Source organism: Neoarius graeffei, chromosome 4 (assembly GCF_027579695.1).
Source record: "Neoarius graeffei isolate fNeoGra1 chromosome 4, fNeoGra1.pri, whole genome shotgun sequence".
NCBI classification, from domain to species: Eukaryota; Metazoa; Chordata; class Actinopteri; order Siluriformes; family Ariidae; genus Neoarius; species Neoarius graeffei.
Genome location: NC_083572.1, coordinates 8665658 through 8691082, shown reverse-complemented (window position 1 = coordinate 8691082; position 25425 = coordinate 8665658). Strand labels below are relative to the sequence as shown.

Below are 25425 nucleotides of genomic sequence, written 5' to 3'. Positions count from 1 at the left end.
GAATAAGTGAGGAGAGGTTGAGCTTCTCTCCAGGCTGTCTATCACTCCTCATTAGAAAACATCATCATGAATGTGGAAGATGTTTTCTTCAGGAATGTTAGCTGTTTGGGTTTGTGGATTTATTCTGAATCCTTTTTTTTTTTCTTCTTCAAAGTCCACACTCCCCCCTCCCGAAAAAAATCAACCTGATATACGTAATAGTGCTGCACTTATCACTGCTAGTGTTTCAGAGAGAAATCAATCACCAACAGCTGGGGTCTGTCTCAAATCACGCAGCCTGGACACTGAGCACTTCAGAAATGCACTTTCTACCCCGACTGATATGATGATACGAGGACTTCGGAGCTCCGACAGTCATGAGCATGATGACATCCTTTTGGCGCTGGCATCATGACGACTTTTGTACCTTCACGTGCAACGTGTTGGTCTAGTTCTTAAGGCCAATTTATGCTGACAACGCAGTCCTCGCAGACGGCGTCGCGGATGGCGTCTGCGTAGCCCCCCCCTTCGCAGACGCTCTGCACGCACCTCCCAAAAATTGTGACCACCGCAGAAGCCTCGCAGACAAGAGGGCTCTGATTGGTCCACTCCACATCCGCTGTACATGCACTTCCGCTTCCCTACTTTCCCGGTTCGGTTTGTTTTCACGACCGCCATTTTTAAAAACACGAGCGAAGATGGAGCAGCACGAAGAGCGGTTGATCGAGGAAGTGAGGAAGTACGTACATCTATACGACTCCAGTTCTAGTCATTATAAGTAACCGGAGGATAAACACTCCACTAACCACACCCACCAACTACTCCTAGCGACTTCGTGCCCCCTTGCGTTGTGGCGGTGAATAACATCGCGCACGCCTATTACTCCCCGCTCAACGATAAATTACAACTGTCTGCGAAAAGCTATCTGCGAAAGCCTTGTCGCAAGAGCATGCAGAGGCCCTTAGCGTGTCCGCCTCTCGACGAGGAGGTCGCTAGTTCTACAAAAGGCCATCAGAAAACAGTACCTGCTGCCATCTGGTGAGGTCCCGTAATACAGATGTGAGCAGGGAGTCAAACTCTCGCGGTTACCACAAGACCAGCCCCTCATTATAACCCTAGCTACGTAATAGACGAGAAGCCAAGGGATATAGAAACTGAAATCCGTGCCACCCGATGCATGAAAAAACATAAGGTACGTCATTTGGACGGATTAGTGATGTAAGATGGGAGGTAGCGTGATTACGTGTGCTCCGTTAGCAGCTCATCCTTCAGACTTTGAGAAGAAGAAACCTTTATTTGTCACATGCACAGTGAAATTCATCCTCTGCATTTAACCCATCTGAAGCAGTGAACACGTGCGCACACCCAGAGCAGTGGGCAGCCACACTAGAGTGCCCGGGGAGCAGTCAGGGGTCAGGTACCTTGCTCAAGGGCACTTCAGCCCAAAGCTGCTCCACGTTAACCTAACTGCATGTCTTTGGACTGTGGGGGAAACCCACGCAGACACGGGGAGAACATGCAAACTCCACACAGAAAGGCCCGCTGGGTTCGAACCCGGAACCTTGTTGCTGTGAGGCAACCGTGCTAACCACTACACCACCGTGCCGCCTACGGTGGTGGTTTGATCGTGTATCTTTCACCCGGAATTCATTCGTCTTGAGATGGATCCCGGTAGCGCCTTGAGCACGACAGGAACGCACCCTGGATGAGATACGAATTCACCTCAAGCGTAGGTGAGATATTGGCTGGAATGAAGTATCGATGATTTATATCTATTACGTAAATGTCTGTTTGTGTGGCATGCCTCGATGTGTCATGCTGTATACGTTCAACGACTCTTACAGCAGTTGCGATGAAGTCTGTGCATAGCTGTGGTGTTTCTGTGGTACAAAGTTTCTTTACATGACATTAACGGTATTTATCAGACACTCTTTTCCAGAGTGACGTACAACATACCCGGAGCAGTTGGGGGTTAGGTGCCTTGCTTCAGCCATTCCTGTTTGTCCAGGGAATCAAACTTGGCAACCTTTTGGCACGAAAGCTGCTTCTCGAGCCGTTGGGCCACCATCGCTTTCAGTTTTACAAAGCTTGCAGAGCATCACTTTGTTAAGTTGAAGTATTCCCACGATTTGGACGATCAGGTTCAGGCTTTTTGGGATCATCTTTTCCGCACATGTACAGTGCAACACGTCGTCGTAATAACTAACTCGATCGTGTTGAAGTGAAGAGAGGGTTCCTTGTACTGTGGTCCGTATTCAGACCTCTGTGAGCACCGACGAACCTTTTACAGCTCGTCTTTTGTTGATGGTACCGCATGAGCGACAAGGAAAAGCACGGTGATCTCAAAGCTTCATGATTGCGTGTTACATTTTGGTTACTGATGTCAACGAGATGAAGTGAGGATCTCGTTTCTCGTCCAAATTCGACATCAACGTTCTATACTATCGGGTTGGGGTAAAAATTAATCGTGTACTCCGTACACCTCATTTGAACGCAAACTGATCGTTTTATCCTTGGTATATAAGCGCTTGCAGGGTTTGTGGCTTCAGCAGTTGTGCTTCATCGTTAGGTCACATGACTAGCGTATGTCTACTTTGCCTACAATGCGAAGAACTTAACTTGTTTAAACCCCTAGAAGTATCGCTTCTCCAGCACGACTCTTTATCGGTGTGAGATGACGGGGCATCTTGGAGTATCTTGTACCGAAAGGGGGTATCCTTTGAGCCGTTGCTTTGGCTTACAGTTGATCATGTGACCTTAAGTGAAATCTGTGTCCTTTGCAGGGATGGAGCTAAAATGTTTTGGCGCTACACATCAAAACTGCAGAAGTCGCTGAATGCGTCTTCGTACCTCAGCGTTTCTGTGTTCGTGATGTCATGCTCTGTAATATAATTTCATGAAGTACATTTAGGTGAGCAACCCTCGACTGTTATTCTCTCAAGCGTAGATTAAGCACCGCTGGAGGCTTTTCTGTTCAGAATAACTTGAATTTGTTAATTGGCGCCGATTAGGTGGAAGATGCATGATCGTCAGCAGGAATGAAAATATTGAAGTAGTTCAGTTGGTGGTTTTCTTGATTTGTGTTCCAGGTTAAAGTAGTAAACCTGTAGAGAACGATGCTCTGGATGGAAAAGGCTGGAAATGAACTTTTGAGTTCGTGTTGTAACTGTTGCGCAGGAGTTTACAGTTCTTGGTACCGACCCGAAGTCGATCCATGTAAAATATCGGCACGTCCTAGAGTGGCGTGTTTTTGGTTCCTTTGAAACCACGACACTTTTCAGTTCAAGACGGATACGATGGGTTTCTGAAAATTAGTTTATGGTTACGATTAAAGCTAGACAGCCTTTCGATTTTGTGAAATTTGGTTCCCTCTGAAATTTGGTCATTGTGATATGTGTTTTTTTTGCAATGTCATTAAAAAAAATCAGTCCGTTCTGTGGCTGGGAAGTTATTTAATTTGAGCGGATTAAAGCAAATTATGTGCATGAAATCGCTCGCTTCATGCAGTCAAGCAGACAGAGGAAGTCCGTGTGTGTGTGTGTGTGTTTACCTTTGAGCGTGCACTGACAGTTCCATCATTCTGTCGCTAAACAAACAGCTGATCACACCGAGGTGCTCGCTGACCGCCGATGTTTGTTTATTAGTTCGGTCCTGCGTTTCCTTTCCTTCGTATATAACATAACGTCTTTTCTTCTCGCTTGTTACCGTAGTCGTCTTTCACGTTTCATTCGCGCCCTCCATTTACTCTCCTGTTTCAAATTTGTATCCCACAATGCCTTGCGCGAACGGCATACGTCAACCTTTGGTCAATCAAACCTGTATAACCATCCTCCAAAATCCGTATAAGATGCAAATTAAAATAATTTACCTAAAATTTGAATGATAATTAACAATAATAATACTTTTTATTCAATATTAATAACAATAAACCTTCAGAATGAATACAAAGCTCCAATGTTTGACAAAAACACAGTGTTATCAGCGTAGTTACGAAGGAAATACTTCGTTGTTTGGAGACAGGTTTCACCCAGCGGCTATTATGCGCGAGACTTCATATTAGCCACAAAGTCAGAAAAATCTGTTCGTAAAATTACGTTATAATGACCAAATACAATGAAAAGTATTTTTCCAGTCTCACCTGTGAAAGGTAATCCCATGTGATCTCGTTTGGACGGTAAACCTGTTGGTACAGTTAAACGCAGCACATGAATGAGGCATATTTATTCTCAGAATCGCCACTTTGCCACATCCAATTTGGCGGCAAGGATGACGTATGATTCTACGCAGAAGGCGGCGTCTATGTTTATATGTCTATGACTTCCGGGTTGGCAGGATTCTCGCAATGCGGTGTGCGCATGATCAAAAGTGGAACGAAGTCTCGCTGCCACAAGATAACGCGCGATTTCATAAGACTCTTTACTGGCTGTCGTGGGAATTGATTATAGCTCTAAATAAATATTGAAGTTTTTTTAAAGAATCCGTATAACTTTATTTATACGCCCGTTATACTACGTTTATTGAATCAAATCCGTATAAAATACGGACGTTCCGTATAGGTTGACATGTATGGAACGGGGAAAGCCCACCATGTGATGTATGACGTAATATCTTGAATTGGGTCATGGTGAAGCAGGAAAAAAATAGCGGGGAATTTAGGGCCACGTGGCTCTAAATTCATTAATTATTCCCTTCTAATGACATTAGAAGTCTGTGATTTCAAATTCAATATCTTTCGATCCACTAAACAAAAATAACTGGGTGTCGGGGAAAATTCTTTTTCTGACCTACCGTTGAAAAATCTGAAAGGCGGTACAGCTTTAATGTTTTTGAACCTCCAGGAAACACGTTTGTTCCTGTTATCACAGACGTTACAAAAGCACCAGCCTTGTCTTGCTTCTCTATCCAAGGTAATAAGACAAACGCAGCTCGTCTTGATGCCTAAAGCACTCCAGCATGACGACGTTCCTCGTGTCGGGAAACTTGGTTGCGGTTTTACAGGCTCAAACTGGAGACTCCTTCCCAAAATCCCCTTCCAGAAAACTTGACCGTATCAAAGATATTTTTTTTTTTTAAAAATCTGTTTGTCATGCGTCAGCCATACCAAATCTCTGCGGAGTAGCCGTTGCTATAGGAACTTGTGATTTGTTGTGCAGCGGTTGTGCCGTCAGAGCTGCTATTGTAGAAAATGAATGATCGTTTTCCGACCAATCGGAATGGAGAATTCGAAAGCACTGTGCTATGAGTTTGACGAAAGTGTTTTGTCTTTGGGCTGGAAATTTCCTCGAGATGATATTTTTTCTTTCACGTGTTTGCACAGACACACTGGAAATGTATATATATATTTTTAAATGTAAGCATTTGGATGTTCAGGCATGTCGTTGAAGATGGACAGCATTTGTCTGTCTGTCTGTCTGTCTGTCTTTTTTTTTTCCCCCTTCTCAGACTGCTTTATTTTATGCTGAATAAAGTGTCAGATATCGAGACGTAGCTCGAAACATGGCTCTCTGAATCCTGTGCTTGCATTTAAGCCTGTGTTGTAGGCGGTTAGGAGAAGACAGCGAAGTGATAAACGTGTCCTTGGCCCTGCCTCTGTTCCACACAGGCCACTTGTGAGTCAGCAGCAGAGACCTGGATTAACCGGTGACACATGGTGGCCCTCATACTCAAGGCTAACACACACACGCAGACACGCGCGCAGTGAGCCTTGAGTTTATATTTATCAAACGTCTTGGCTTTTTTTTTTTTTTGTGGAAAGATCGAGAATAATACATGTTCTTGTCGTTATTATTAAACATATTTTATTCCTCTTATTTCACCAGAGCAGTAGACTGCCAGTTACACTTATTAAAAATTTACGATTGAACAACAGATGTGTCTTTTTTTAACTTTTTTTTTTTTTTTAAACCGTTGTACTCGGTGACGTCACAGCCGCTTTCAGTCTCTTGAAGTTAATAAAGCCATAACTCCTTGCAGAAATGTTAAAGGAACAGTCCACCGTACTTCCATAATGAAATATGTTGTTCTCTGAATTGAGACGAGCTGATCCGTACCTCTCCGAGCTTTGCGCGACCTCCCAGTCAGTCAGACGCGCTGTCACTCCTGTTAGCAATGTAGCTAGGCTCAGCATGGCCAATGGTATTTTTTGGGGCTGTAGTTAGATGCGACCAAACTCTTCCGCGTTTTTCCTGTTTACGTAGGTTTATATGACCAGTGATATGAAACAAGTTCAGTTACACAAATTGAAACGTGGCGATTTTCTATGCTATGGAAAGTCCGCACTATAATGACAGGCGTACTAACACCTTCTGCACGCTTCGGCAGCGCATTGATACCTTCACTCCTGTTTTTTTTTTTTTTTTCTCCCCTGCCCCCCCCTAACTTCCGTCAATACAACCAACGTGACCACCAAGACAAGTAGCCTGCGCTCCTTGGAACACAGTCTAGTCAGGGGGGTGGGGGAGAGGTAGTCTGGTTAACACCAGACCATATCACAAGTGAAATATGGTCTGGAATCCGCCTATTGAATTTCTCGTAGGGGAGGTGTGGTTTACGATTGTCAACGGCCGTTTATTGGACGTTGCGAATGTCTATCATTTGGCGTATACGTAGCCCATGGCCAATCATGGCAGTTGTACCCGGTGACGTAGTTAGAGCGACGAAGAGGTGAAGAAGAGAAGGAAAGAGAAGGTAAAACAAAAATAGGATAACAATGGCACCGAACGATTACTGCCGTTTGTGCAAGACAAAGCTTGATCGAAAGTTTGGTTCGTATCGCTCGCCGCCATGTTAAATGTGATCCGTAAACAGTCCCAAATAAACTACAAGCTTCCGTTTGTCGAGTAGTACGCGTCACCGTCTTTCCACCCCTCCCCACTCTCTGATTGGCTCCCTAACTCAGGCGAGCCTTTAGACCATAGTTTCCATGCTGTCTTTTCAGATCGGAACGATTGTGCAAAGCAGCATGGGATTTCCCAGGCTGGGGGAGAGGGGGAAAACAGGAGTGAAGGTATCAATGCGCTGTCGAAGCGCGCAGAAGGTGTTAGTACGCCTGTCATTATAGTGCGGACTTTCCATAGCATAGAAAATCGCCACGTTTCAATTTGTGTAACTGAACTTGTTTCATGTCACTGGTCACATAAACCTATGTAAACAGGAAAAACGCGGAAGAGTTTGGTCGCATCTAACTACAGCCCCAAAAAATACCATTGGCCATGCTGAGCCTAGCTACATTGCTAACAGGAGTGACAGCGCGTCTGACTGACTGGGAGGTCGCGCAAAGCTCGGAGAGGTACGGAGCAGCTCGTCTCAATTCAGAGAACAACATCTTTCATTATGGAAGTACGGTGGACTGTTCCTTTAAAACCTCTCTTAACAGAAAGCTTCAGGATATCAGTGATCTATTCTGTCCATATTCACTGGATATGACCCATCGTGCGCTCTGATTGTCTACTACAAGGATATCAGCTCATATCTCGTGAGTAGAGAGAAACAAAATGGCGGTGCGCGTTGCTGAACCAACCGAGGACGAAATAAAAACAAAACCCTGAAAAAAAACAAGCAACAAAATATGGAATGAAAGTATTTGATGGGAAGAATGTATCTTTTTCCACTTCTAGCGTTTTTCACAAATCGCTCCCGTCATTTCACCCACCGGTTTGTTTACATTCTAAGCGGAAATGATTTGGTCGGATGTTTTGGATATAGTTTTTATTTATCGAATTTGTGGGGGGAAAATGCTCAGTTTCTCAAAATCCAGTGAATGTGGGAAGAATAAAACAGTTATTCTACTCAATCTCGTCGTACGTGGTTTATAACCGACTCATGTACGACTCGATTTCATGGAATAACTGTTAAATATACATTTTCATTTGTTAAATATCAGCACTTTTTTTTTAAATCTTTTTTTTTTTATTAACAGTATTTAAAGTCTTGGAATGAGCGCACTCCATGCAAACGGTGGCATTACAAACAGAACGATAATCAGCTGCTTTTCTGGAAGGTCGGCGAGCAGCTTTTGAGCGATCGGATCCAGAATCCGACAGTTCCGTGGCGGACCGCTGCAGAGACGTGGGCAAGACTTTTACATATTCACGGTTGTTAAATTTGAGCTATAAAGTAAAAGGAAAATATGGACGACTCGATGTTTGTCGTGTGTTGGCAGTAAGTTAGCCAGTGAACTGGATAGTCGCAGTATCGCCTGTGTGTGTGTGTGAAAGGATATGGGACATGGATTTTTACCTGGGCATAATTATGTATCAAGGACATAAGAAATGCCATCTAAATCACTGCAGGGCGTCAAAAATGTGAAAATCATCACATTATTCAAGTTTTTTTATACATCAGCGTAAAACAAGGATTCGTTAATGAGCTAGGTGGTCACGTGACCCGTGACATCACAAAACTTTCCAAGGAGCCAGCGCTTGGGAATCTAATGGAAACAGGTTACCGAAACGGACACCATCGACAGTGATATTCCCGATGTTTCACAGAGATGTGAAGTTAGACCCTATCAATTCGAACCGATAGCTGGAAATTCACATGAACACGGATCTTGTCTTTACTCTGACGGGTCAGATGATTCTGAGAGTGAGAGTTCATTCAGCCCTCATGAAACTGAAAGCGGTCGGCTCGATAACACTTCCTGGTAAGTTAAAAACAGCTCGGCTCAAAGGCTAATGATCTGTTGAAAGAAGTATTATTTTTGTATCGTACATTGAAAGTTCATCATAGATCTAGCTAAAGTCCGTTGCAAGCTAGTTTTTTTTTTTTTGCTGATATTTTTCGAGATTGATTGAGATACAATGCTTCCAGAGTCCGAGATGAAAACATTCAAAATGGCAAAACGAGTCAGAATTATGATAATCAATAATTGATACACCCAAAATTATAATACTAATCCTTACCTCGGCTTTCAGTCGCTTAGCGCAGAGGTCTTCAACAGGGGGGTCGCGAAATCGCACCGGATCACTCATATCAACAAAAATATTCCTGCCCTGTCCCCTGGCCTTCGTGCAGGGATGCAAACAGCGCACCTTTCGGCGGATGCCGCCTTTTTCACGGCTGAATCGCGCAGATCCGATTTAAAAAAAAAAAATAGCGATATTAATTCATGAAACATGAAGTATAAGGATGAGAAAAAAACAGTTTAAATCGGGAAGCTGCGCACATTTGTGCAGCCTGGCGCAAATGTGCACAGCTTCCCGATTTAAACTGTTTTTTTTTTTTCTCATCCTTATACTTCCTGTTTCATGAATTAATATCGCTCAGTACCTGAGTATTAATGTTGAAAGAATCCTCAGTGAAATGGTCCGAACACAGTTTGTGGGAAACAGTAGGTGCAAAGATTTTTCAACAGGTGTTCTGTAAAGTTATCCTACCTCTTGGATTTGTCCTACCAAGCCTACTGCGCATGCGCAGGTGAGCCCACACCTTCCTCAGCTTTGGGTCCTTGGGGAATGCAAAAAACCTTACTCCAGGGCATTTCCCATTGGAATTATTGCAACCATAAGCAGCACAATACACCATGATGTCCAATGTATGATGTCCAATGTACTTTAAAGACTATAAAAACAATTTTCTTGTCATCCACTTCTCCATTCATCTACCCGCTTGTGCTGTGCCCGAAAGTTTTTGTGACGTATGATCACGTGACAGCGGCTCTTCCGGTTGCAAAAAATGCATATCGGAAGTCGAGCAGAAATGCCATATAATCATCACGAATATAACGATTTTGCTGAATTTAATAGATGATTTTGTATTTGTTGATGCAATTAATTCATATTTTTAATGGAAAGAAACTGATATAGCGTGCATTTATGTTTCATGTCCCATATCCTTTAATTGATCTCAGGGAAACGCTTGGATATAAAGTCTATTGTTTTGGAGATCAGAAATGTATGCAATCAATTTTGTGCCAAAATGTTCATACAATACTTTTTGAAATATCAAACACAAACGACAAATCAAAATACAAAAAAAGAAAAGTCCATTTTTTTAGACTGGCAAACAAATTATTCGTGTAATCGTGTAAAATATCAGTCTATTACTCTTCAGAAACCTTTTATTTTTGTTCCGCGTCTTTCTCAGTTTTGTTTAACGTAATTTATTTTGGTTGCGATTCCAGCTTTCGTTTGCACTCCCTGACTTTTTGCTTGCAGTTTGGCACAAACTTGACGTGTGGGCAGGCTGTCCAGGAACGCGCTCCCATTGGGTAACTTGTGTTTGACTGACAGCTACGCTCAGCCATTCCCTACTCGGATTCTGGCGGACTGTTTGACGAGTGACCGATCCACTGACGGTAAACAAGGATGGAGTGGACTTCAGTGGCGACTATGATATTGAATTAATTCAACAAAGTGTAAATTCAATATCATACTCGCCACTGAAGTCCACTCGATCCTTGTTTACCGTCAATGGATCGGTCACTCGTCAAACAGTCCGCCAGAATCCGAGTAGGGAATGGCTGAGCGTAGCTGTCAGTCAAACACAAGTTAGCCAATGAGAATGCGTTCCTGGACAGCCCACCCACACGTGAAGTTTGTGCCAAAACTGCAAGCAAAAAGTCAGGGAGCGCAAACGAGAAAGCTGGAATCGCAACCAAAATAAATTACGTCAAACAAAACTGAGAAAGACGCGGAACAAAAATAAAAGGTTTCTGAAGAGTAATAGACTGATATTTTACACGATTACACGAATAATTTGTTTGCCAGTCTAAAAAAATTGACCTCTTTTTTTTGTATTTTGATTTGTCGTTTTTGTTTGATATTTCAAAAGTATTATATGAACATTTTGGCACAAAATTGATTCCACAGAGATGCTGCTTTGGTTTTCCGTTGATGCCGAGAGCAGGTTCGTCGATTCGACGTCACGAACTGAACTCGGGAGTTGAGAAGGCCGTCCTGAATTCTGAATATTTCTGAGTTTTCCTTATCAGCTGATTTGTGACTATTTTTTGTTGACTTCAGTATTAGACACCGGGCATGCACAGTCAAAGATCGACTGGTTAAGTAACACTAGAACTTCAGAAACGGATCCCACTTTTGCTCGGGTAAAGTAGGTTATAAAGCTTTTCAGCAAACACGAGGCATCTTCACCGCTCGTCCTTTGAGGGGAATTTCCCTCCGTGTTTCTGTTGAACTCTAATCGTGTCTACTTTTGCGGACTACTAATAGGCCGAGCATTGTCAGGGAATGAATTCACTTGGCACGAACCAACAATTCCATCCATTAGACACATTATACATCCTAATGCGACACATTCTCATATTGCTGTCAACAAACGTTCAGGCTCATAGACGGAACGATCAGACAAAGTAACAAGTCCTCTCGGAGTCCTGGTTCATAACGGGACAAAAATATCAAGGTCCCAGCAAAGCAGGAGCGTGACAGTTCACTTTGACAGGGTTGTGTTTAATGTCAGCAAAGATAAAAATATATATAATGCTGAAAAAGAGAAATGTTTATCAAATGGCTCTCACAGGACCTGCGATATCTCGTATCATCTCGCGGTATAATTATTAGCTCACCAGCCGTAGGGAGATGAGCTATTCTTTGTTTGCAACCACGTGACCAAAACTGCTTGCGTCACTGACCGCCGCCATGTTGGAGGAGATACTGTATTTATAAAATAATTTTTCGCGGTCTGGTTTCCATCAAATCCTGCGCTCGTTAACAACAAATATAGGAGCATTTTTTTGTCAACATTTTTTTAAAAATAAGATTTATTTATAAGATTATCAAAAAATCTTATAGATTTTTGCCAGCATTTCTCAGAAGAATAGCATTAATTTTACAGCATGGATAGCGATAACGACAGTGTTCACAGCGAAAGCGAGTTTTACTACCCTGAGGAAGAAGAAATAAAAGAAAACATTTCAGGAGAAAGCTAAAAACCTATTGCTAAGGTCATCCTTAAAGTCCGTTTCCTGTCCACCGGGTGAGCAAAAAAATTTTCAGTCGGGAGGGAGGGATTTTTTTATTTATTTTATTTATTTATTTTTACTATATGGATAAGAAATTGCAATGCTGTTTGCTTTTTCTTTCAGTACTTTTTTTTATTACAAAAGCAGACACATTTAATAAAATATGACAGTTTAATCAACTGAAACTTTAAGTTAGCATTTTAAATGCTGACTGCAACATTTGCAAAACTTTTACAAAGGTACTTAAAATGTCCGACACACGGACTTTTTGTAGTTCTAAATCGACCGTTAGGCCTAGTTCGGATGAAATTACACTATTAAAATGATCACTGAATGATTTGCTTTTCTGAATCTTTACTATTTTGTTGTTCGCTAGAATACCATTTTGCGATTTCACACTTAAGCAAATGTTTGAAAACTCCGGATCTCCTTCCTTCATGGTGGCTGCCGTTTTTTTGTGCCGCACGGCGCATGCGCAGAGCTGATTCGATTCTGTATTCTGCGCGGAATGCAGGGCTTTCCACAAGCGCTGCTGCCGGCCATACAGCCGACTACACAATTAAGTCCAGCCGGCTACTTTAATGACTATTTTTGTAGCCCACAGGCTCTAAATATTAATTTTCAATTTTAATAAAATTTAAACGTTTATCTAACGGACTGACAATAATGTCAAACTGAACCGCATTCATTTAAGTTGTGATTCGCGCTGTTTGTACCGATAATAACCACAAATTCCCCGCCGACTTCGTTGATCAAGGGAGAGTAACTCATCCGTGGCCCCGACATGCGGTGTGCGCGCGTGCACACTCGGCGGAGGCAGTAGTGTGTCGGAGGGAACAGAAGCAGAGATGACGCTTATTTTGTCTCCGGTAAACCAGTCTTCTCTCGTTCAATTGCATGCTGGCATCAAAAGACACCGTTGGTTGTAAATGAAACCAGACTGAGTGGTTGGAGTGTATTCGCATACACAAATGGAGAAATGTTCGCTGAGTGTGTAATTGTGTAGCCCCACTGCAGACCGTTGTCGTTGTTAATTCATAGCATGCTCAGCTGCGTGAATGTGTCATGCACCGAAAATAAGAGATTTACAAGCCAGGAATGCCTCATGATGCAATACGCAAGAAAAGAAAGATGATTTACTGCCATTTTACTTTGTATTTGAGTAAAGTGAATGAATAAATGGTCTGTGGAAAATACATTTAATCCTGGGAACTGCGTGCACAGGAGTTTATTTTGTCCCCCCCCCCCCCCCCCCCCCCGGCTGGCTACTTATTTGTCATGGCTGGCTAGTATGAGCCTTAGTGGAAAGCCCTGGGAATGCGGAAATGTCAAGTTCGATTTTAGATTTACGAGCCCGAAAAAAATGTCGAAAAACCGGCGTTAAAAAAAAAAATTTCACCCGCATAAACGGCACTCACCTGGCCGGTGGACCGGAAACAGAACATTTTTTAATAATGGCCCAACGCCGAGCAAAAACATGGCTGAATCCTGAATGACTTCTATTTGTATAAATAGGGGGCTACATAGGCGGTAAAATGTAGTTTTTTGTTGTTTTTTTTCCCCTGCCATGGAAGTGCACTTGTATACCGAGGAGCAAGCAATTTGCATTACAGCCATGAATGAGGATTCAAAATGGCGGCTCGGCTCTGTTTTCCCTTTCGGGCGCTCTCGTTTTCTGTTCAAATTTGGTAAAGAAAAAAAATTAACATATTATTTCCCAGCTTGAGGTCGGTCCGTATGGTGAAATACCGTGACCTCGGCCCAGAGGGCTTCGGTCAGTACTTTCAAGAACTTGGTCATGGTATTTCACGATACGGACCTCCCGGCTGGTAAATAACATATGTATATACAGTGGTGGGCAAAAGTTTACATACTCCAACAGAATGTTTTGTTTCTTGGCTATTTCTAAGAGAAATTGAATGATAATACACAAAAACCTTTATTTCACTTGTGGTTAATGGTTGGCTGAAGCCATTTATTGTCAAGAAAATGTTAACTCTTTTTAAACCATTATGACAACAAAAAAACTACACAAATGACCCTGATCAAAAGTTTACATACCCCAATTCTTAATACTGTGTATTTCCCCCTTTAACATCAATAACAGCTTGAAGTCTTTTGTGATAGTTGTCAATGAGTCTCTTTATCTTTTCAGATGGTAAAGCTGCCCATTCTTCTTGGCAAAAAGCCTCCAGTTCCTGTAAAGTCTGGGGCTGTCTTGCATGGACTGCACGTTTGAGGTTTCCCCAGAGTGGCTCAATAATGTTGAGGTCAGGAGACTGAGATGGCCACTCTAAGACCTTCACTTTATGCTGTTGTAGCCACTGACAAGTTGATTTGGCCTTGTGTTTTGGATCATTGTCGTGCTGGAATGTCCAAGTTCGTCCTATGCGCAGCTTCCGGGCTGAGGCGTGTAGATTTTCCTCCAGTATTTTTTGATAAGGGACTGCATTCATCCTGCCATCAACTCTTACCAAATTTCCAGTGCCTTTGTAGTTCACACATCCCCAAAACATGAGAGATCCACCACCATGTTTCACTGTGGGAATGGTGTACTTTTCATCATAGGCCTTGTTGATTCCTCGCCAGATGTAGCGTTTAGTGTTGTGCCCAAAAAGTTCAGTTTTGGTCTCATCACTCCACACAACTTTTTGCCAGAAGGTTTGGGGTGTGTCTCTGTGCAGTCTGGCATATCGTAGACGGGCTTCTTTGTGGCATTTGCGTAGAAGGGGCTTTCTTCTGGCAACTCTCCCATGCAGCCCATTTCTTCTCAAGAGTCTCCTAATTGTACTCTTTGAAACATCCACATCAACTTGTTTCAGAGAATCTCGAAGTTCACCAGATGTTATTTGGGGCTTCTTCTATACATCACGCACAGTTCTTCTAGCTGTGGCGGGTGAAATTTTTCTTGGTCTACCTGAACGGGCTTTGGTGTCTACAGAGCCCCTGACTTTCCACTTCTTGATTATTGTTTGAACAGTACTGACTGACATTTTTAATTGCTTTGATATTTTCTTATATCCCTTCCTTGATTTATAAAGTTCAACTACCTTTTCACGCAGGTCCTTTGACAATTTTCCCATGGCTCAATCTCAAAGATGACGCGCAGCACTGGATGAGGGATAAAAGGTTCTCTCAAACGTCCAGCAATTTACTGACTTTTATTTTCACCCACTAATTAGAAGAAAACAGGTGAAGGTAGTTGCCTTTAATTGCCATTCAGTCCTGTTTGTCAAATTGTGTACAGGTTTTCAGGCCAATTCACAGGGGTATGTAAACTTTTTTGATCAGGGTCATTTAGGTAGTTTTTGTTGTTTTCATGGTTTTCAAAGAGTAAACACAGTAATGAATGCAATAAATAGCTTCAGCCAACCATTAACCACAAGTGAAATCAAGGTTTTTGTGTATTATCATTCAATTTCTCTTATGGCCTTTTTCCACTACCCTTTTTCAGCTCACTTCAGCTCACTTCAGCCCGACACGGCTCGCGTTTCGACTACCAAAAACCAGCACGACTCAGCTCGCTTCAGCCCTGCTTAGCCCCTAAAACTCGCACCGTTTTGGAGTGGGGCTGAAGCGAGCCAAAGCGAGCCGAGTGAGGTTGGGGGCGTGAGCAGACACTCCCCTGTGCACTGATTGGTGAGGAGGAGTGTCCTCACATGCCCACACACGCCCCGCGAGCGCGCTGGGATCTGTAAACACCGCAAACCCGGAAGAAGAAGAATTACGAATTACGAGAATTATGAACCCTTATGCGCCTCGCCTCATCTATACGCTCTTGCCAGTATCTGTTGGCGTTGTCGGTGACAACAAGCCACAGCACCAAGACCAGCAACACTAACGACTCCATGTCCTCCATGTTTATTGTTTACTATTCGGGTCATGAGACTACCGCTTAAAAGATCACTGATGTCACTGTTTGCGCTGCTTAACGACATCACCTGACGTCCACCCACTTTCGCTAACTCCACCCAATGTGTCCACCCACTTCCAGCCAGCACGGTTCAGCGCGGTTGTAGTCGAAATGCAACTCCAACAGCCCCGCTCAGCCCGACTCAGCACGGCACGACTCAGCCGCGTTTGTAGTGGAAAAGCGGCATTAGAAATAGGCAAGAAACGAAACATTCTGTTGGGGTATGTAAACTTTTGCCCACCACTGTATTTTACAGTGGTAAGAGTACAGACAAGAAGGTAAAGAGGAGTTACACTTAGAAGCTTGTAGTCATTTCTCAAATCTATTTTAAAAACAATCATTTTGACTGCTTCAAAAGATGGGTATAGAACATATTGAGTTACAAAGTAGGCTGCAGTATTCGAGGTCGTGGATTGACATGAATCTTGTTCGATTGACTCTGATCATTTGGGAAGATGCTTCTATAATTTTGCCTTTCTTTCTGCGCGCCGTCAGCCTCGTGTTTCAAGCTCCCGCTTGAGCACCGTCTTTGATTTTGTCGCGGCCCGTATTTTGTGTCGGAGCCCGGTCTGGATCTGTAAAATCGTACAGATAAGCTGGTTTCCTGATTGGAAAGAAAAAGCAAAATAAAAGCATGGTTGTCAAAAATTGCATCCAACTCTTTTTAAAATGAAATAATCGTAGAAGCCTTTGATTGTCGAATCACGGCTTTGTCACGTTTGAAAGCGGCGAGTTTCTGCACGACCAGGCTGTTAAACGAGCCAGTATTTCTTCTTCGGGTACTTGCTGCGGCGGCAAAAAAATAATGTATTAGTGTGTGGAATGAAAATAAGAAGGCGATGCGATCAGGGACCCGTCCAGTAATGGCAGCGAATCAAAACAAGACCATGATTTGGAAGGAAGACAACTTTTCGCTCCATTTCTGTTCAATTTATTAGCTTATTTGGCTGACGGGCGATGAGCTTATCCCGTCGTGTTGTCCGTCCATCGTACATCCGTCGTCGTTTCACAAAAATCGCTTCTTCGGTCTCAATTCTTCACAGGTTTTTATTCTTTTTGGCATGAAGGTAGGGCTGCCTGGGGTGCATATGGCTTCTTCCCAAATTTGCATAATTGCAATTAATAATGAAGATGTGGAGTAATTAATCAATCCCTAATGAGCAGTTTCCACACAAATCGCTGCTTCTCCCTCAATTCTTAAGCGATTTTTGATTCTTTCTGGCATGATGGTCGGGGTACCTCGGATTCATATAACTTCTACCCAGATTTGCTTAATTACAATTATTAAGCCTTGGACAAATTCAGCCTTAATGAGCAGCTCAACAAAAATCGCTTCTTCTCGGTCAATTCCTTGCCGTTTTGGGTTCTTTCTGGCAAATAGGTCGGTATTCCTAGAGTGGATATAGCTTCTATATATAGCTTGCGACATGGATTGCGCAAGGTGGCCCACTTCAGATCGTTCCTTTTGAAGTAGACGGGGCCGGAGTGACTGTCTCGTTCGTTATTTGAAGCAATCGGACACGCAGACCGATCGGATTGTGTCCCGGTCTGTTAGCCTAGTAAACTAGACCCACCCGCCTAGCGGCCAAAAATATTTTTGCCTACGAGTGGGTCTAGCCTCGGACCATATCAGCAACACACCCCGGGCATCAAATCGTGCCCGCCAATCACAACGCAAGGTTTTTGTTTGGATTCTTTGGGCGGGCTTTTGCAGGAGTGACGACAAGGCTGCGCGACGCTGGAGAAAGCACAACAGGAAAGATGGCTACCGCTAGTGAAAAGCGCGCGTTTGGCTCCGCTTTGGAATCAGTTTTAGAAGAATTAGACTTGGAGTTTTCGTTGAAACATGAGCAGGAAGAGGCTCTCCGCTCATTCCTTTTCAAGAAGGATGTTTTCGCTGTTTTGCCAACCGGCTATGGCAAAAGTCTGATCTACCAGCTGGCTCCTCCACTGCTTTCCGTCGCTCTGACTACGTCACAGTCACTGTTGCGCTGATTGGTCAGAGCGTTGGCCTATACGCACAGACAGTTTGAAAGACAACGGGTTGTTCCTACCCACACCCTTCGGAAATGTCTACGACCGAGACCAGACTAAATATTCACATTTAGTCTGGCTTGCCAGGCTACTGGTCCGTGCTTTCGTGGACCGGCGCTAAGATCGTTCGCAGGCTGCGATAATGTAATTGATAACAGGAACTAACTCGTATCGGAGGTGTTGAACATTAAATGCAACTATGCGTGGATGGAAAAGTGTGCTGTATTAATCACTTGATTTAGAAATTGTAATCATGTGCAAGTTGCTGTGATGTAAGGGGAACGAATCATTTCGGGGCATGATTGATTGTATAGGAAAATGCTCAGCGTCAGGGTGGGATTAGTCATTCTGCTTCACGCCACATTTGATTTTATTATTATGATTTTTTTCCCCCGCATAACAGCATTTCTATTTGAATCGTCTTGGACCCGAGTGACTGCCGTGAAGCTTCGTGCGTTTCCCAAACCATTCCGAGAGAGGACAGTCCACTGTAGTTTTGATGATTGAGTGCAGGCAGCATTATAAAGGATCAATGGCTGCAGTTTTACCTTCGCAGGTTAGGATTTGCTTGGTCAGTCAGTCAGGGAAAGCTGATGGAGCAGACGAGAGGACGACAGAGTGAGGAAGAAAGACGACGCAACAGCTGGCAGAGGAGAACAGCAGGTAAACGAGACAGAAGGGATTCGTCCGTTTCTCAGAAGAGCAATACAGCTGAGGCAGCCTGTGATAACTTGTTAGATAATACGCTGGTTGCTGGAAAGCAGGGGTCGAGTCCTGGTAGACCACGGGCTGGATGATGTGGACCTCGTGTTTAAGCAGGCGCACAAAAAAAAAAAAAAATCTCCGGGCATACATCCGCGATGCTTCTTTTCCGAGCACGAACCGTCATGGCTTCTGTCGCGTGTCCTGTGTTGCACATGGATTTGTGTTGGAGGCAGATCCTGAGACCAGAGATGAGCTCCAAGAATCAGGATCTTAGTTCCGAAATGTGAGCGCTGGACACTGACTCGTATAGATTTATTTTATTTACCCTCTCTGTTCTGATTAGGAAACTGATGACATGGCCTGTTTTTTTAAAAAAAAAAAGTCAATAATGATAAACTGTTTAAAGCTGATTTGACGGAGGAGTATGGATGTCCGTTCAGAGTACGGTACATGCCGTTTGGCCAGAGTGGGTAAACAAACTACTTGATAATCATCTGATTTATATCCACGAACTCATCAGAAGGTTTCTATGCACACGATTATTCTGAATATGACCGTACGGGTTTGTGTAAACCAGGGCTTTGAACCAGAAATTTTTTTCCTATTGGTTCGTTCCGAACAGAAACGGAATTTTAACATTTCCGGTTTTGGGTTCCACCATTAAATAGACGTTCCCGAACCGGTTAGAACAAAAAAATTTCGTTCCCGGAACGGTTAATTACGTTCCCTGTCAGCTGTTTAACAAATGGCTATAAAATTATGTCTCTGTCTCATCCAGCTTAAGCCAAATGTAGGCTAATTCTATTACAACCTTCATTAAATAAGACAAGAAATAATTCAAAACAATTATTATTTCAAATGTTGGCGATTTGGATTCTCAGTATGTCTTCCCATCTACACAAACAGAAAAAGTGCCAAAAATGAAAGAGAATTCGTTTAGTGTGTTACCAAAGGCTAGTCAGGCCCTATGCATTGATAGGCTAACAGAGGTTAACGTCATTTAATGTTCGCGAGCCTCTCATTAACGTGGACAAATATATTGATATCGTGTTTGAAACTGACGTTTTTGAATAACGATAGACTGCAATATTTACCTCTTATTTAAGATGTGGAGACGTGATAGTAGTCCACCCTCCCGCGCTCTCCATTCAGTCAGCGAACGTCACACAGGAAGTGAACCCCAGCGGGTCATAGAAACTTGCGCAGGAGAAGAATGACTTTTTTTATTTGTAGGCTACGGAAACTTTGAGGAACGAAATAAAAACCGGTATTAACCGGTTACCGTTATTTTTAATAAGCGTTTCTGTTCCGGAACATGAAAAATAATAAAGTTTCTGGTTTCGTTTCTGTTCCATGTGAAATAGAAAAAGTTCCCGGTTTTCGTTCCTTGAAGCGGTTCAAAGCCCTGGTGTAAACAGTATATTCCATTCGGATATTTCCAAATTTGGCCTTGGCGTTTTCTGATCGCGATGGTGGTATTATCTGGGTTTTCGGAGCATGCTTTGGATGTGGATACGGCGCGTTTGGAATATGCGTCTTGATTGATTTTTATGGCAATTTGCGACACACGACCTCTCACCTGTTGGTCGTCTCTGTGCGTCGTACATAAACCAACTCGACGATCAGAGAAAGCACGACCGTATATATATGTGTCTAAACAGGAATGTTAACCGTGTAAACAGTGATGGGTTTCCCAAAAGCATCGTAGCACAAAAATAATCGTTAAATGGTAGCGCGAGCAGCACAATGAAGGCTCTGTCTGCTAGTTAAGAAGCTCTTAAGGCCTGTGCATGCTCTTGCGACAAGGCTTTCGCAGATAGCTTTTCGCAGACAGTTGTAATTTATTGTTGAGCGGGGAGTAATAGGCGTGCGTGATGTTATTCACCGGCACAACGCAAGGGGGCGCGAAGTCGCTAGGAGTAGTTGGTGGGTGTGGTTAGTGGAGTGTTTATCCTCCGGTTACTTATAATGACTAGAACTGGAGTCGTATAGATGTACGTACTTCCTCACTTCCTCAATCAACCGCTCTTCGTGCTGCTCCATCTTCGCTCGTGTTTTTAAAAATGGCGGTCGTGAAAACAAACCAAACCGGGAAAGTAGGGAAGCGGAAGTGCGTGTACAGCGGATGTAGAGTGGACCAATCAGAGCCCTCTTGTCTGCGATGCTGTCTGCGAGGCTTCTGCGGTGGTCACAATTTTTGGGAGGTGCACACAGAGCGTCTGCGAAGGTGGGGGGGGCTACGCAGACGCTATCTGCGACACCGTCTGCGAGGACTGGGTTGTCAGCATAAATTGGCCTTTAGTGTTAAGATGCTTTTGGGGAAACTCGCTGCAACTTAGGAGGTCTTTTTTCAGAATAAGGACACAACCTGGAATGTTTCTTTTTGTAAACATAGCGAGACACTTTGTCATCGTTCAGTCATGTTAGTTGCTTATCTGCATCTTCATGATCAAGGAATTTTATCTTACGAGATATGTATACATTTTATTTGAATCCCACAGCAGTAAAAGTTTTAGTTGGTCAGAAAAATTTCTCATTGGGACAATCCGAAAGATATAAAAATCACTCAAGATTTTAACTGTTTTCATGGCATGTATTAAGAAGCATGAAGAAAAAATCTTTCTCGAGCAAAAAGTGACATCAGAAGCCATGATTAAGTCACCAGAAAGAGTTAAACTTTAACCGGTTCAACATGAGCTCCGATTGATCCGTTCCGTCATCCTCCTCCAGCCCGAGTGAATTTCTGCAGCATTGTATTTTTGAGTCACTTTCTTGTCGTCTGCGGATATCTCATGAAGAAAAAAATCGGATATGAAAAAAACTGATTGTTCCTATTAAAAGAAAAAAAAAAACAAGGATGGCAATTATAATTTCTACGTAGCAGCCCGCTTATTATCCAACAGGTAAGTCAGCTTTATGATTGCAGAGTTGCGTTTTTGTGTCGGTAAGGGCTGTGCAATTTTTTTTGATGAAACAGGAATTTATTTTTTTAAGACTCGATCTTGCAGTTCTCACTCGCCATTTTTAAAATTTTTGAAGGGACGATGTGTTAAGTTTTTACATTCGGGTAGTTCTTTGGTAACGGAAAAACGTGAGCAGCAAAATGTGGTCACTTAAAAAAAAAAAGTTTTTTATTAGTTGCAGTACCAATGGTATGAAATAAAAAATTTCAGTGTATAGGGTATCATTTTTGACCCTAAAAAAGCAAAAACTGAACTTTTCATTTCTTAAAATTCAAACCAAGGTTTCTCTGAAGTGACATTGCTGTAATTAAGGTGATGATTTTTAAATGTCGTTTTCAGTACGTTTTGCTCTCTGGTTTGGGTCCGCGATTAGGTCGTCAGCATTACTGTCAAGTGCTTTGAGACCGGCCGTGATTTTTCGCGGTTCCCGGCCCACAGAGCGTGTTTAAAGTGTTGACGTTGCCGATCAGTCGGTTGGGATATTTTTGACGACTCGCGGTTCACAATATATCGTCTGTCAACTACGCGGCCTGCGCAAAAATGGCAACGGTTGTCGATGCTCGTGATCTTGCTGAGATTAAAGGTAGACTGCCTTTCAGATTTTAAGTGTAGGTCATAAAAAGAATTTTCCCCGACACCACCTAATTATTTTTGTTTAGCAGATCGAAAGGTACTGAATTTGAATCACAGACTTCCAATTTTATCTTTTTTTTTTTTTTTTTAATGGAACAATTAATGAATTGAGAGCCACATGGCCCTAAATTCTCCGCTATTTTTTCCTGCTTCACCATGACACAATACAAGATACTACGTCATGCAATACGTAGTGGGCTTTCCCCGTTCGCACAAGGCATTGCGGGATACAAATTTGAAACAGGAGAGAAAAATGGAGGGTGTGAGCATGCGGATGAAACGTGAAAGACCGACTACAGTAATGGAAAGAAAGCAAGAATAAAAGACGTTATGTTATATACGAAGGAAAGGAAACGCTGGACCGAACTAATAAATATCAGCGCTCAGCGAGCACCTCGGTGTGATCAGCTGTTCGTTTAGCGACAGAATGATGGAACTGTCAGTGCACGGTCAAAGGGAAACCTGTAGATGGCAGTAATGTGACACTGCAGGGGGTTTTCGAGAAAAATTTAGTTTGAGGGTGCTCACCATGGCAGGAGGTCCCCCCCCCCCCCCCCCCCCCACTGTGCGAAGCCTTTGAAAAATTGAGGCTACAATAGGACATTCTGAGGCTATCTGAGAGGGAAATTGTTTATCTGTTTTCTTATACGAGAATAAGGTAGAGTTGTTCAAAATGAAGAAAAAAATAATAATTCCCGAGCAAAATTGTTTTCTTAAAAAGTAAACATTGTAAAGTTGGAATCCAACCCAAATCACAGTTTGAAACCATGCAAAAAAATGTAAGCGCGCTTAAAAAAAAAAAAACCTTACTTGAACTTTTCCTGGAACTCGGCCTTTTTCTCATTTTGCTTTTCCACTGAACACTTGGTGCCTTCATCAGAGCAAGACATCTGCTCTTCGTTTGTCAATGATTCCGTGACGCCGCTGTCACAGCGCTCGGTCGGCGCGTCCTTCAATGAGGGCACGGAACGATCACTCGATTGTCGCGATCTCGCCATCGGAAACATCTTTATCCGCTTTGTGACAGAAAAAAGAAGTCCTCTTCTTCTGTCCCAGACAGTCTTTGGCTTTCTTCCGTTTCGTGCCGCAGGATAACGTCTTTAAATGCCTAAGGTGGGGTTTACATTAGACCGTATCAGCGGATCATCAGATTAACGTTTTTAAAACGATTAGCGTGCACACAGCAACGCCAATACACGATTCGCGTGCACATAGCAACGCCAATACACGGATACGCTCGGCTCCGCAGGCATCCTGCGCTCCAAATCACTCCGCCCTGAACAGCGAGTGCCCTCTGGAGGGTGCGCACTCCGGCCCTGAGCAGCTCACAGAGCGCGCGAGTGAAGCGCACGAGTAGTGATTTGGGACTGAGCCACTGTGTGTGTGATCCCAGTGCATATCGGCATGCGCGTCACTTACCACTTGCAAGTGGAAGGATGGCAAGCCTAAAGACAATCATAACTACACAATGGGCAGTATTTGCATCAGTATTTGCAGTATTTTCATACTTTTATACTCTTTAATGAAAGGTGATACAAGGCAGAAGTCCGCGCCGTTTTTCAGCAGTCGCGTCACATGACCAACGCCAGCGAATCAGGAAGGTGGATGTCACAGTGACGTTGTCCAATGACGACGCTAGCTAGAGCTCAGCACAGTGTATCCGCGTATTCTCAATGTTTACACAGCACCGGACCAGACACGATGTGGATTGAATACGTGGACCCTGGCGGATTCCCGTTTCTCGGCGTTTCCAGGTGTTTTAATGTAAACGGACAGTGCATCCGCGAAGAAAACGAGACAGATACGGTCTAATGTAAACTTGGCCTAAGTGTCAACAAAAACAACTCGCGAACTACTTCTGTCGAAAGCTCCCGCGCCGGTGGGTGAAAGGTCATTCAGTCTCGAAATCTCACTCGATGAGTCAGATGACCTTGTATGTAACCTAAGTCAAATCTCGCGAGAGCAGCTGCGACAACTAAACAATATGGCGCTTCGGTCTGGAAAACGCCAATTCGGATTGTTTTTGCACCGTCTGACGGTGTATCTACTATGATTGGAATATTTTTGGAGTAATTATAACGTATTTGATGATCAGACACTTTGTCACATGGTGTTGCTGGGATGTTTTCACGGAGAAAAGATCGTTTTGAGAAAGATTGCATGTTATGCAGTAGTATATGAATGCATGGCCGAAGTGTGACTCGGGGTTCAATCGGTATTTCGGTAAGGGGGCGCATGCCGAGAGTAAGAGGGCACGGCGCCCCTGTTCCCCGCTTTAGACGCAAGCATGCACTGGATGCCAGCTGCCGTAAAACCCAAAAGAAGAAGAAGACGACGACGAAAGTAAACCTGCGCATCCGCGCGCACACGGACTTCTTCTGTCTGCTTGATTGCGTGAAGCGAGTGATTTCATGCATGTTATTTGCTCTGGACTCCCTTCAAATTAAATAACTTCCCAGCCACAGAATGGCTTGATTTTTTTGAGATATTGCAGGAATGAACATGTATCACAGTGACCAAATTTCAGAGGGAACTAAATTTCACTGGTTTTATGAAGTCGAAAGGCCGTCTAGCTTTAAACCTGGGTTGAGGATATTTGTTTCTGCTCAATGCAAGTCGGCATTTGGGCGAGCTTCAAGTTAGGGATCGACCGATATGTTTTTTTCAGGGCCGATACCGATACCGATTATTATGGAATTGGGATGCCGATAACCGATATGTGCAACCGATAAATGTAAACATTATAATTCACATGAAATTAAACATAGCACACACTGACACAGACCTTCATATCCATGAAATGTATGTTTAATTGTAAAATTGAACATGAAATTTTGTGCAGGGCCAGGATAGAGAAAGTGAGAACGGAGTGTTAAAAGCTCTGGTTAAAAGGAGCGGCTGCTCCTTTAAGAGTCTGTTCAGAGAACGGAAGTCGGAGTGAGGGGGCGGCCCCGCGCGGCTTTGCTCCTTAGAGTATATCGCTTTCCGAATCAGAAGCGCTAGCGAGGAGAATCACTTGCGCAAGAATTATAAATACTAGTGGAGTGCATTACAGCGCAATGTGAAGTAGCATAAGAACATTTAAGTCAAGAGTTTAATTGATGTATTTCATTCATTACCGTTTATCCAAGCAAGTGTGCATCCACGACACAATTAATTACTGAGCCCACAACAAGCGTCCTGACAAACTCCCTACAGTATTACATAGCCTACTAGCACCATATCACACCTGGCTTGTTTAAATGTTCAAATAGCGCTTTATAAAGTTACCGAACATA

At 43.2% G+C, this 25425-nt stretch overlaps 1 protein-coding gene across 1 annotated transcript in view; it reads left to right on the top strand.

Annotated features, from left to right (window-relative positions):
• mbd6 (methyl-CpG binding domain protein 6) overlaps positions 1 to 25425 on the top strand; it is a 73651-nt gene that overhangs the window by 917 nt on the left and 47309 nt on the right. The window lies entirely within an intron of this gene.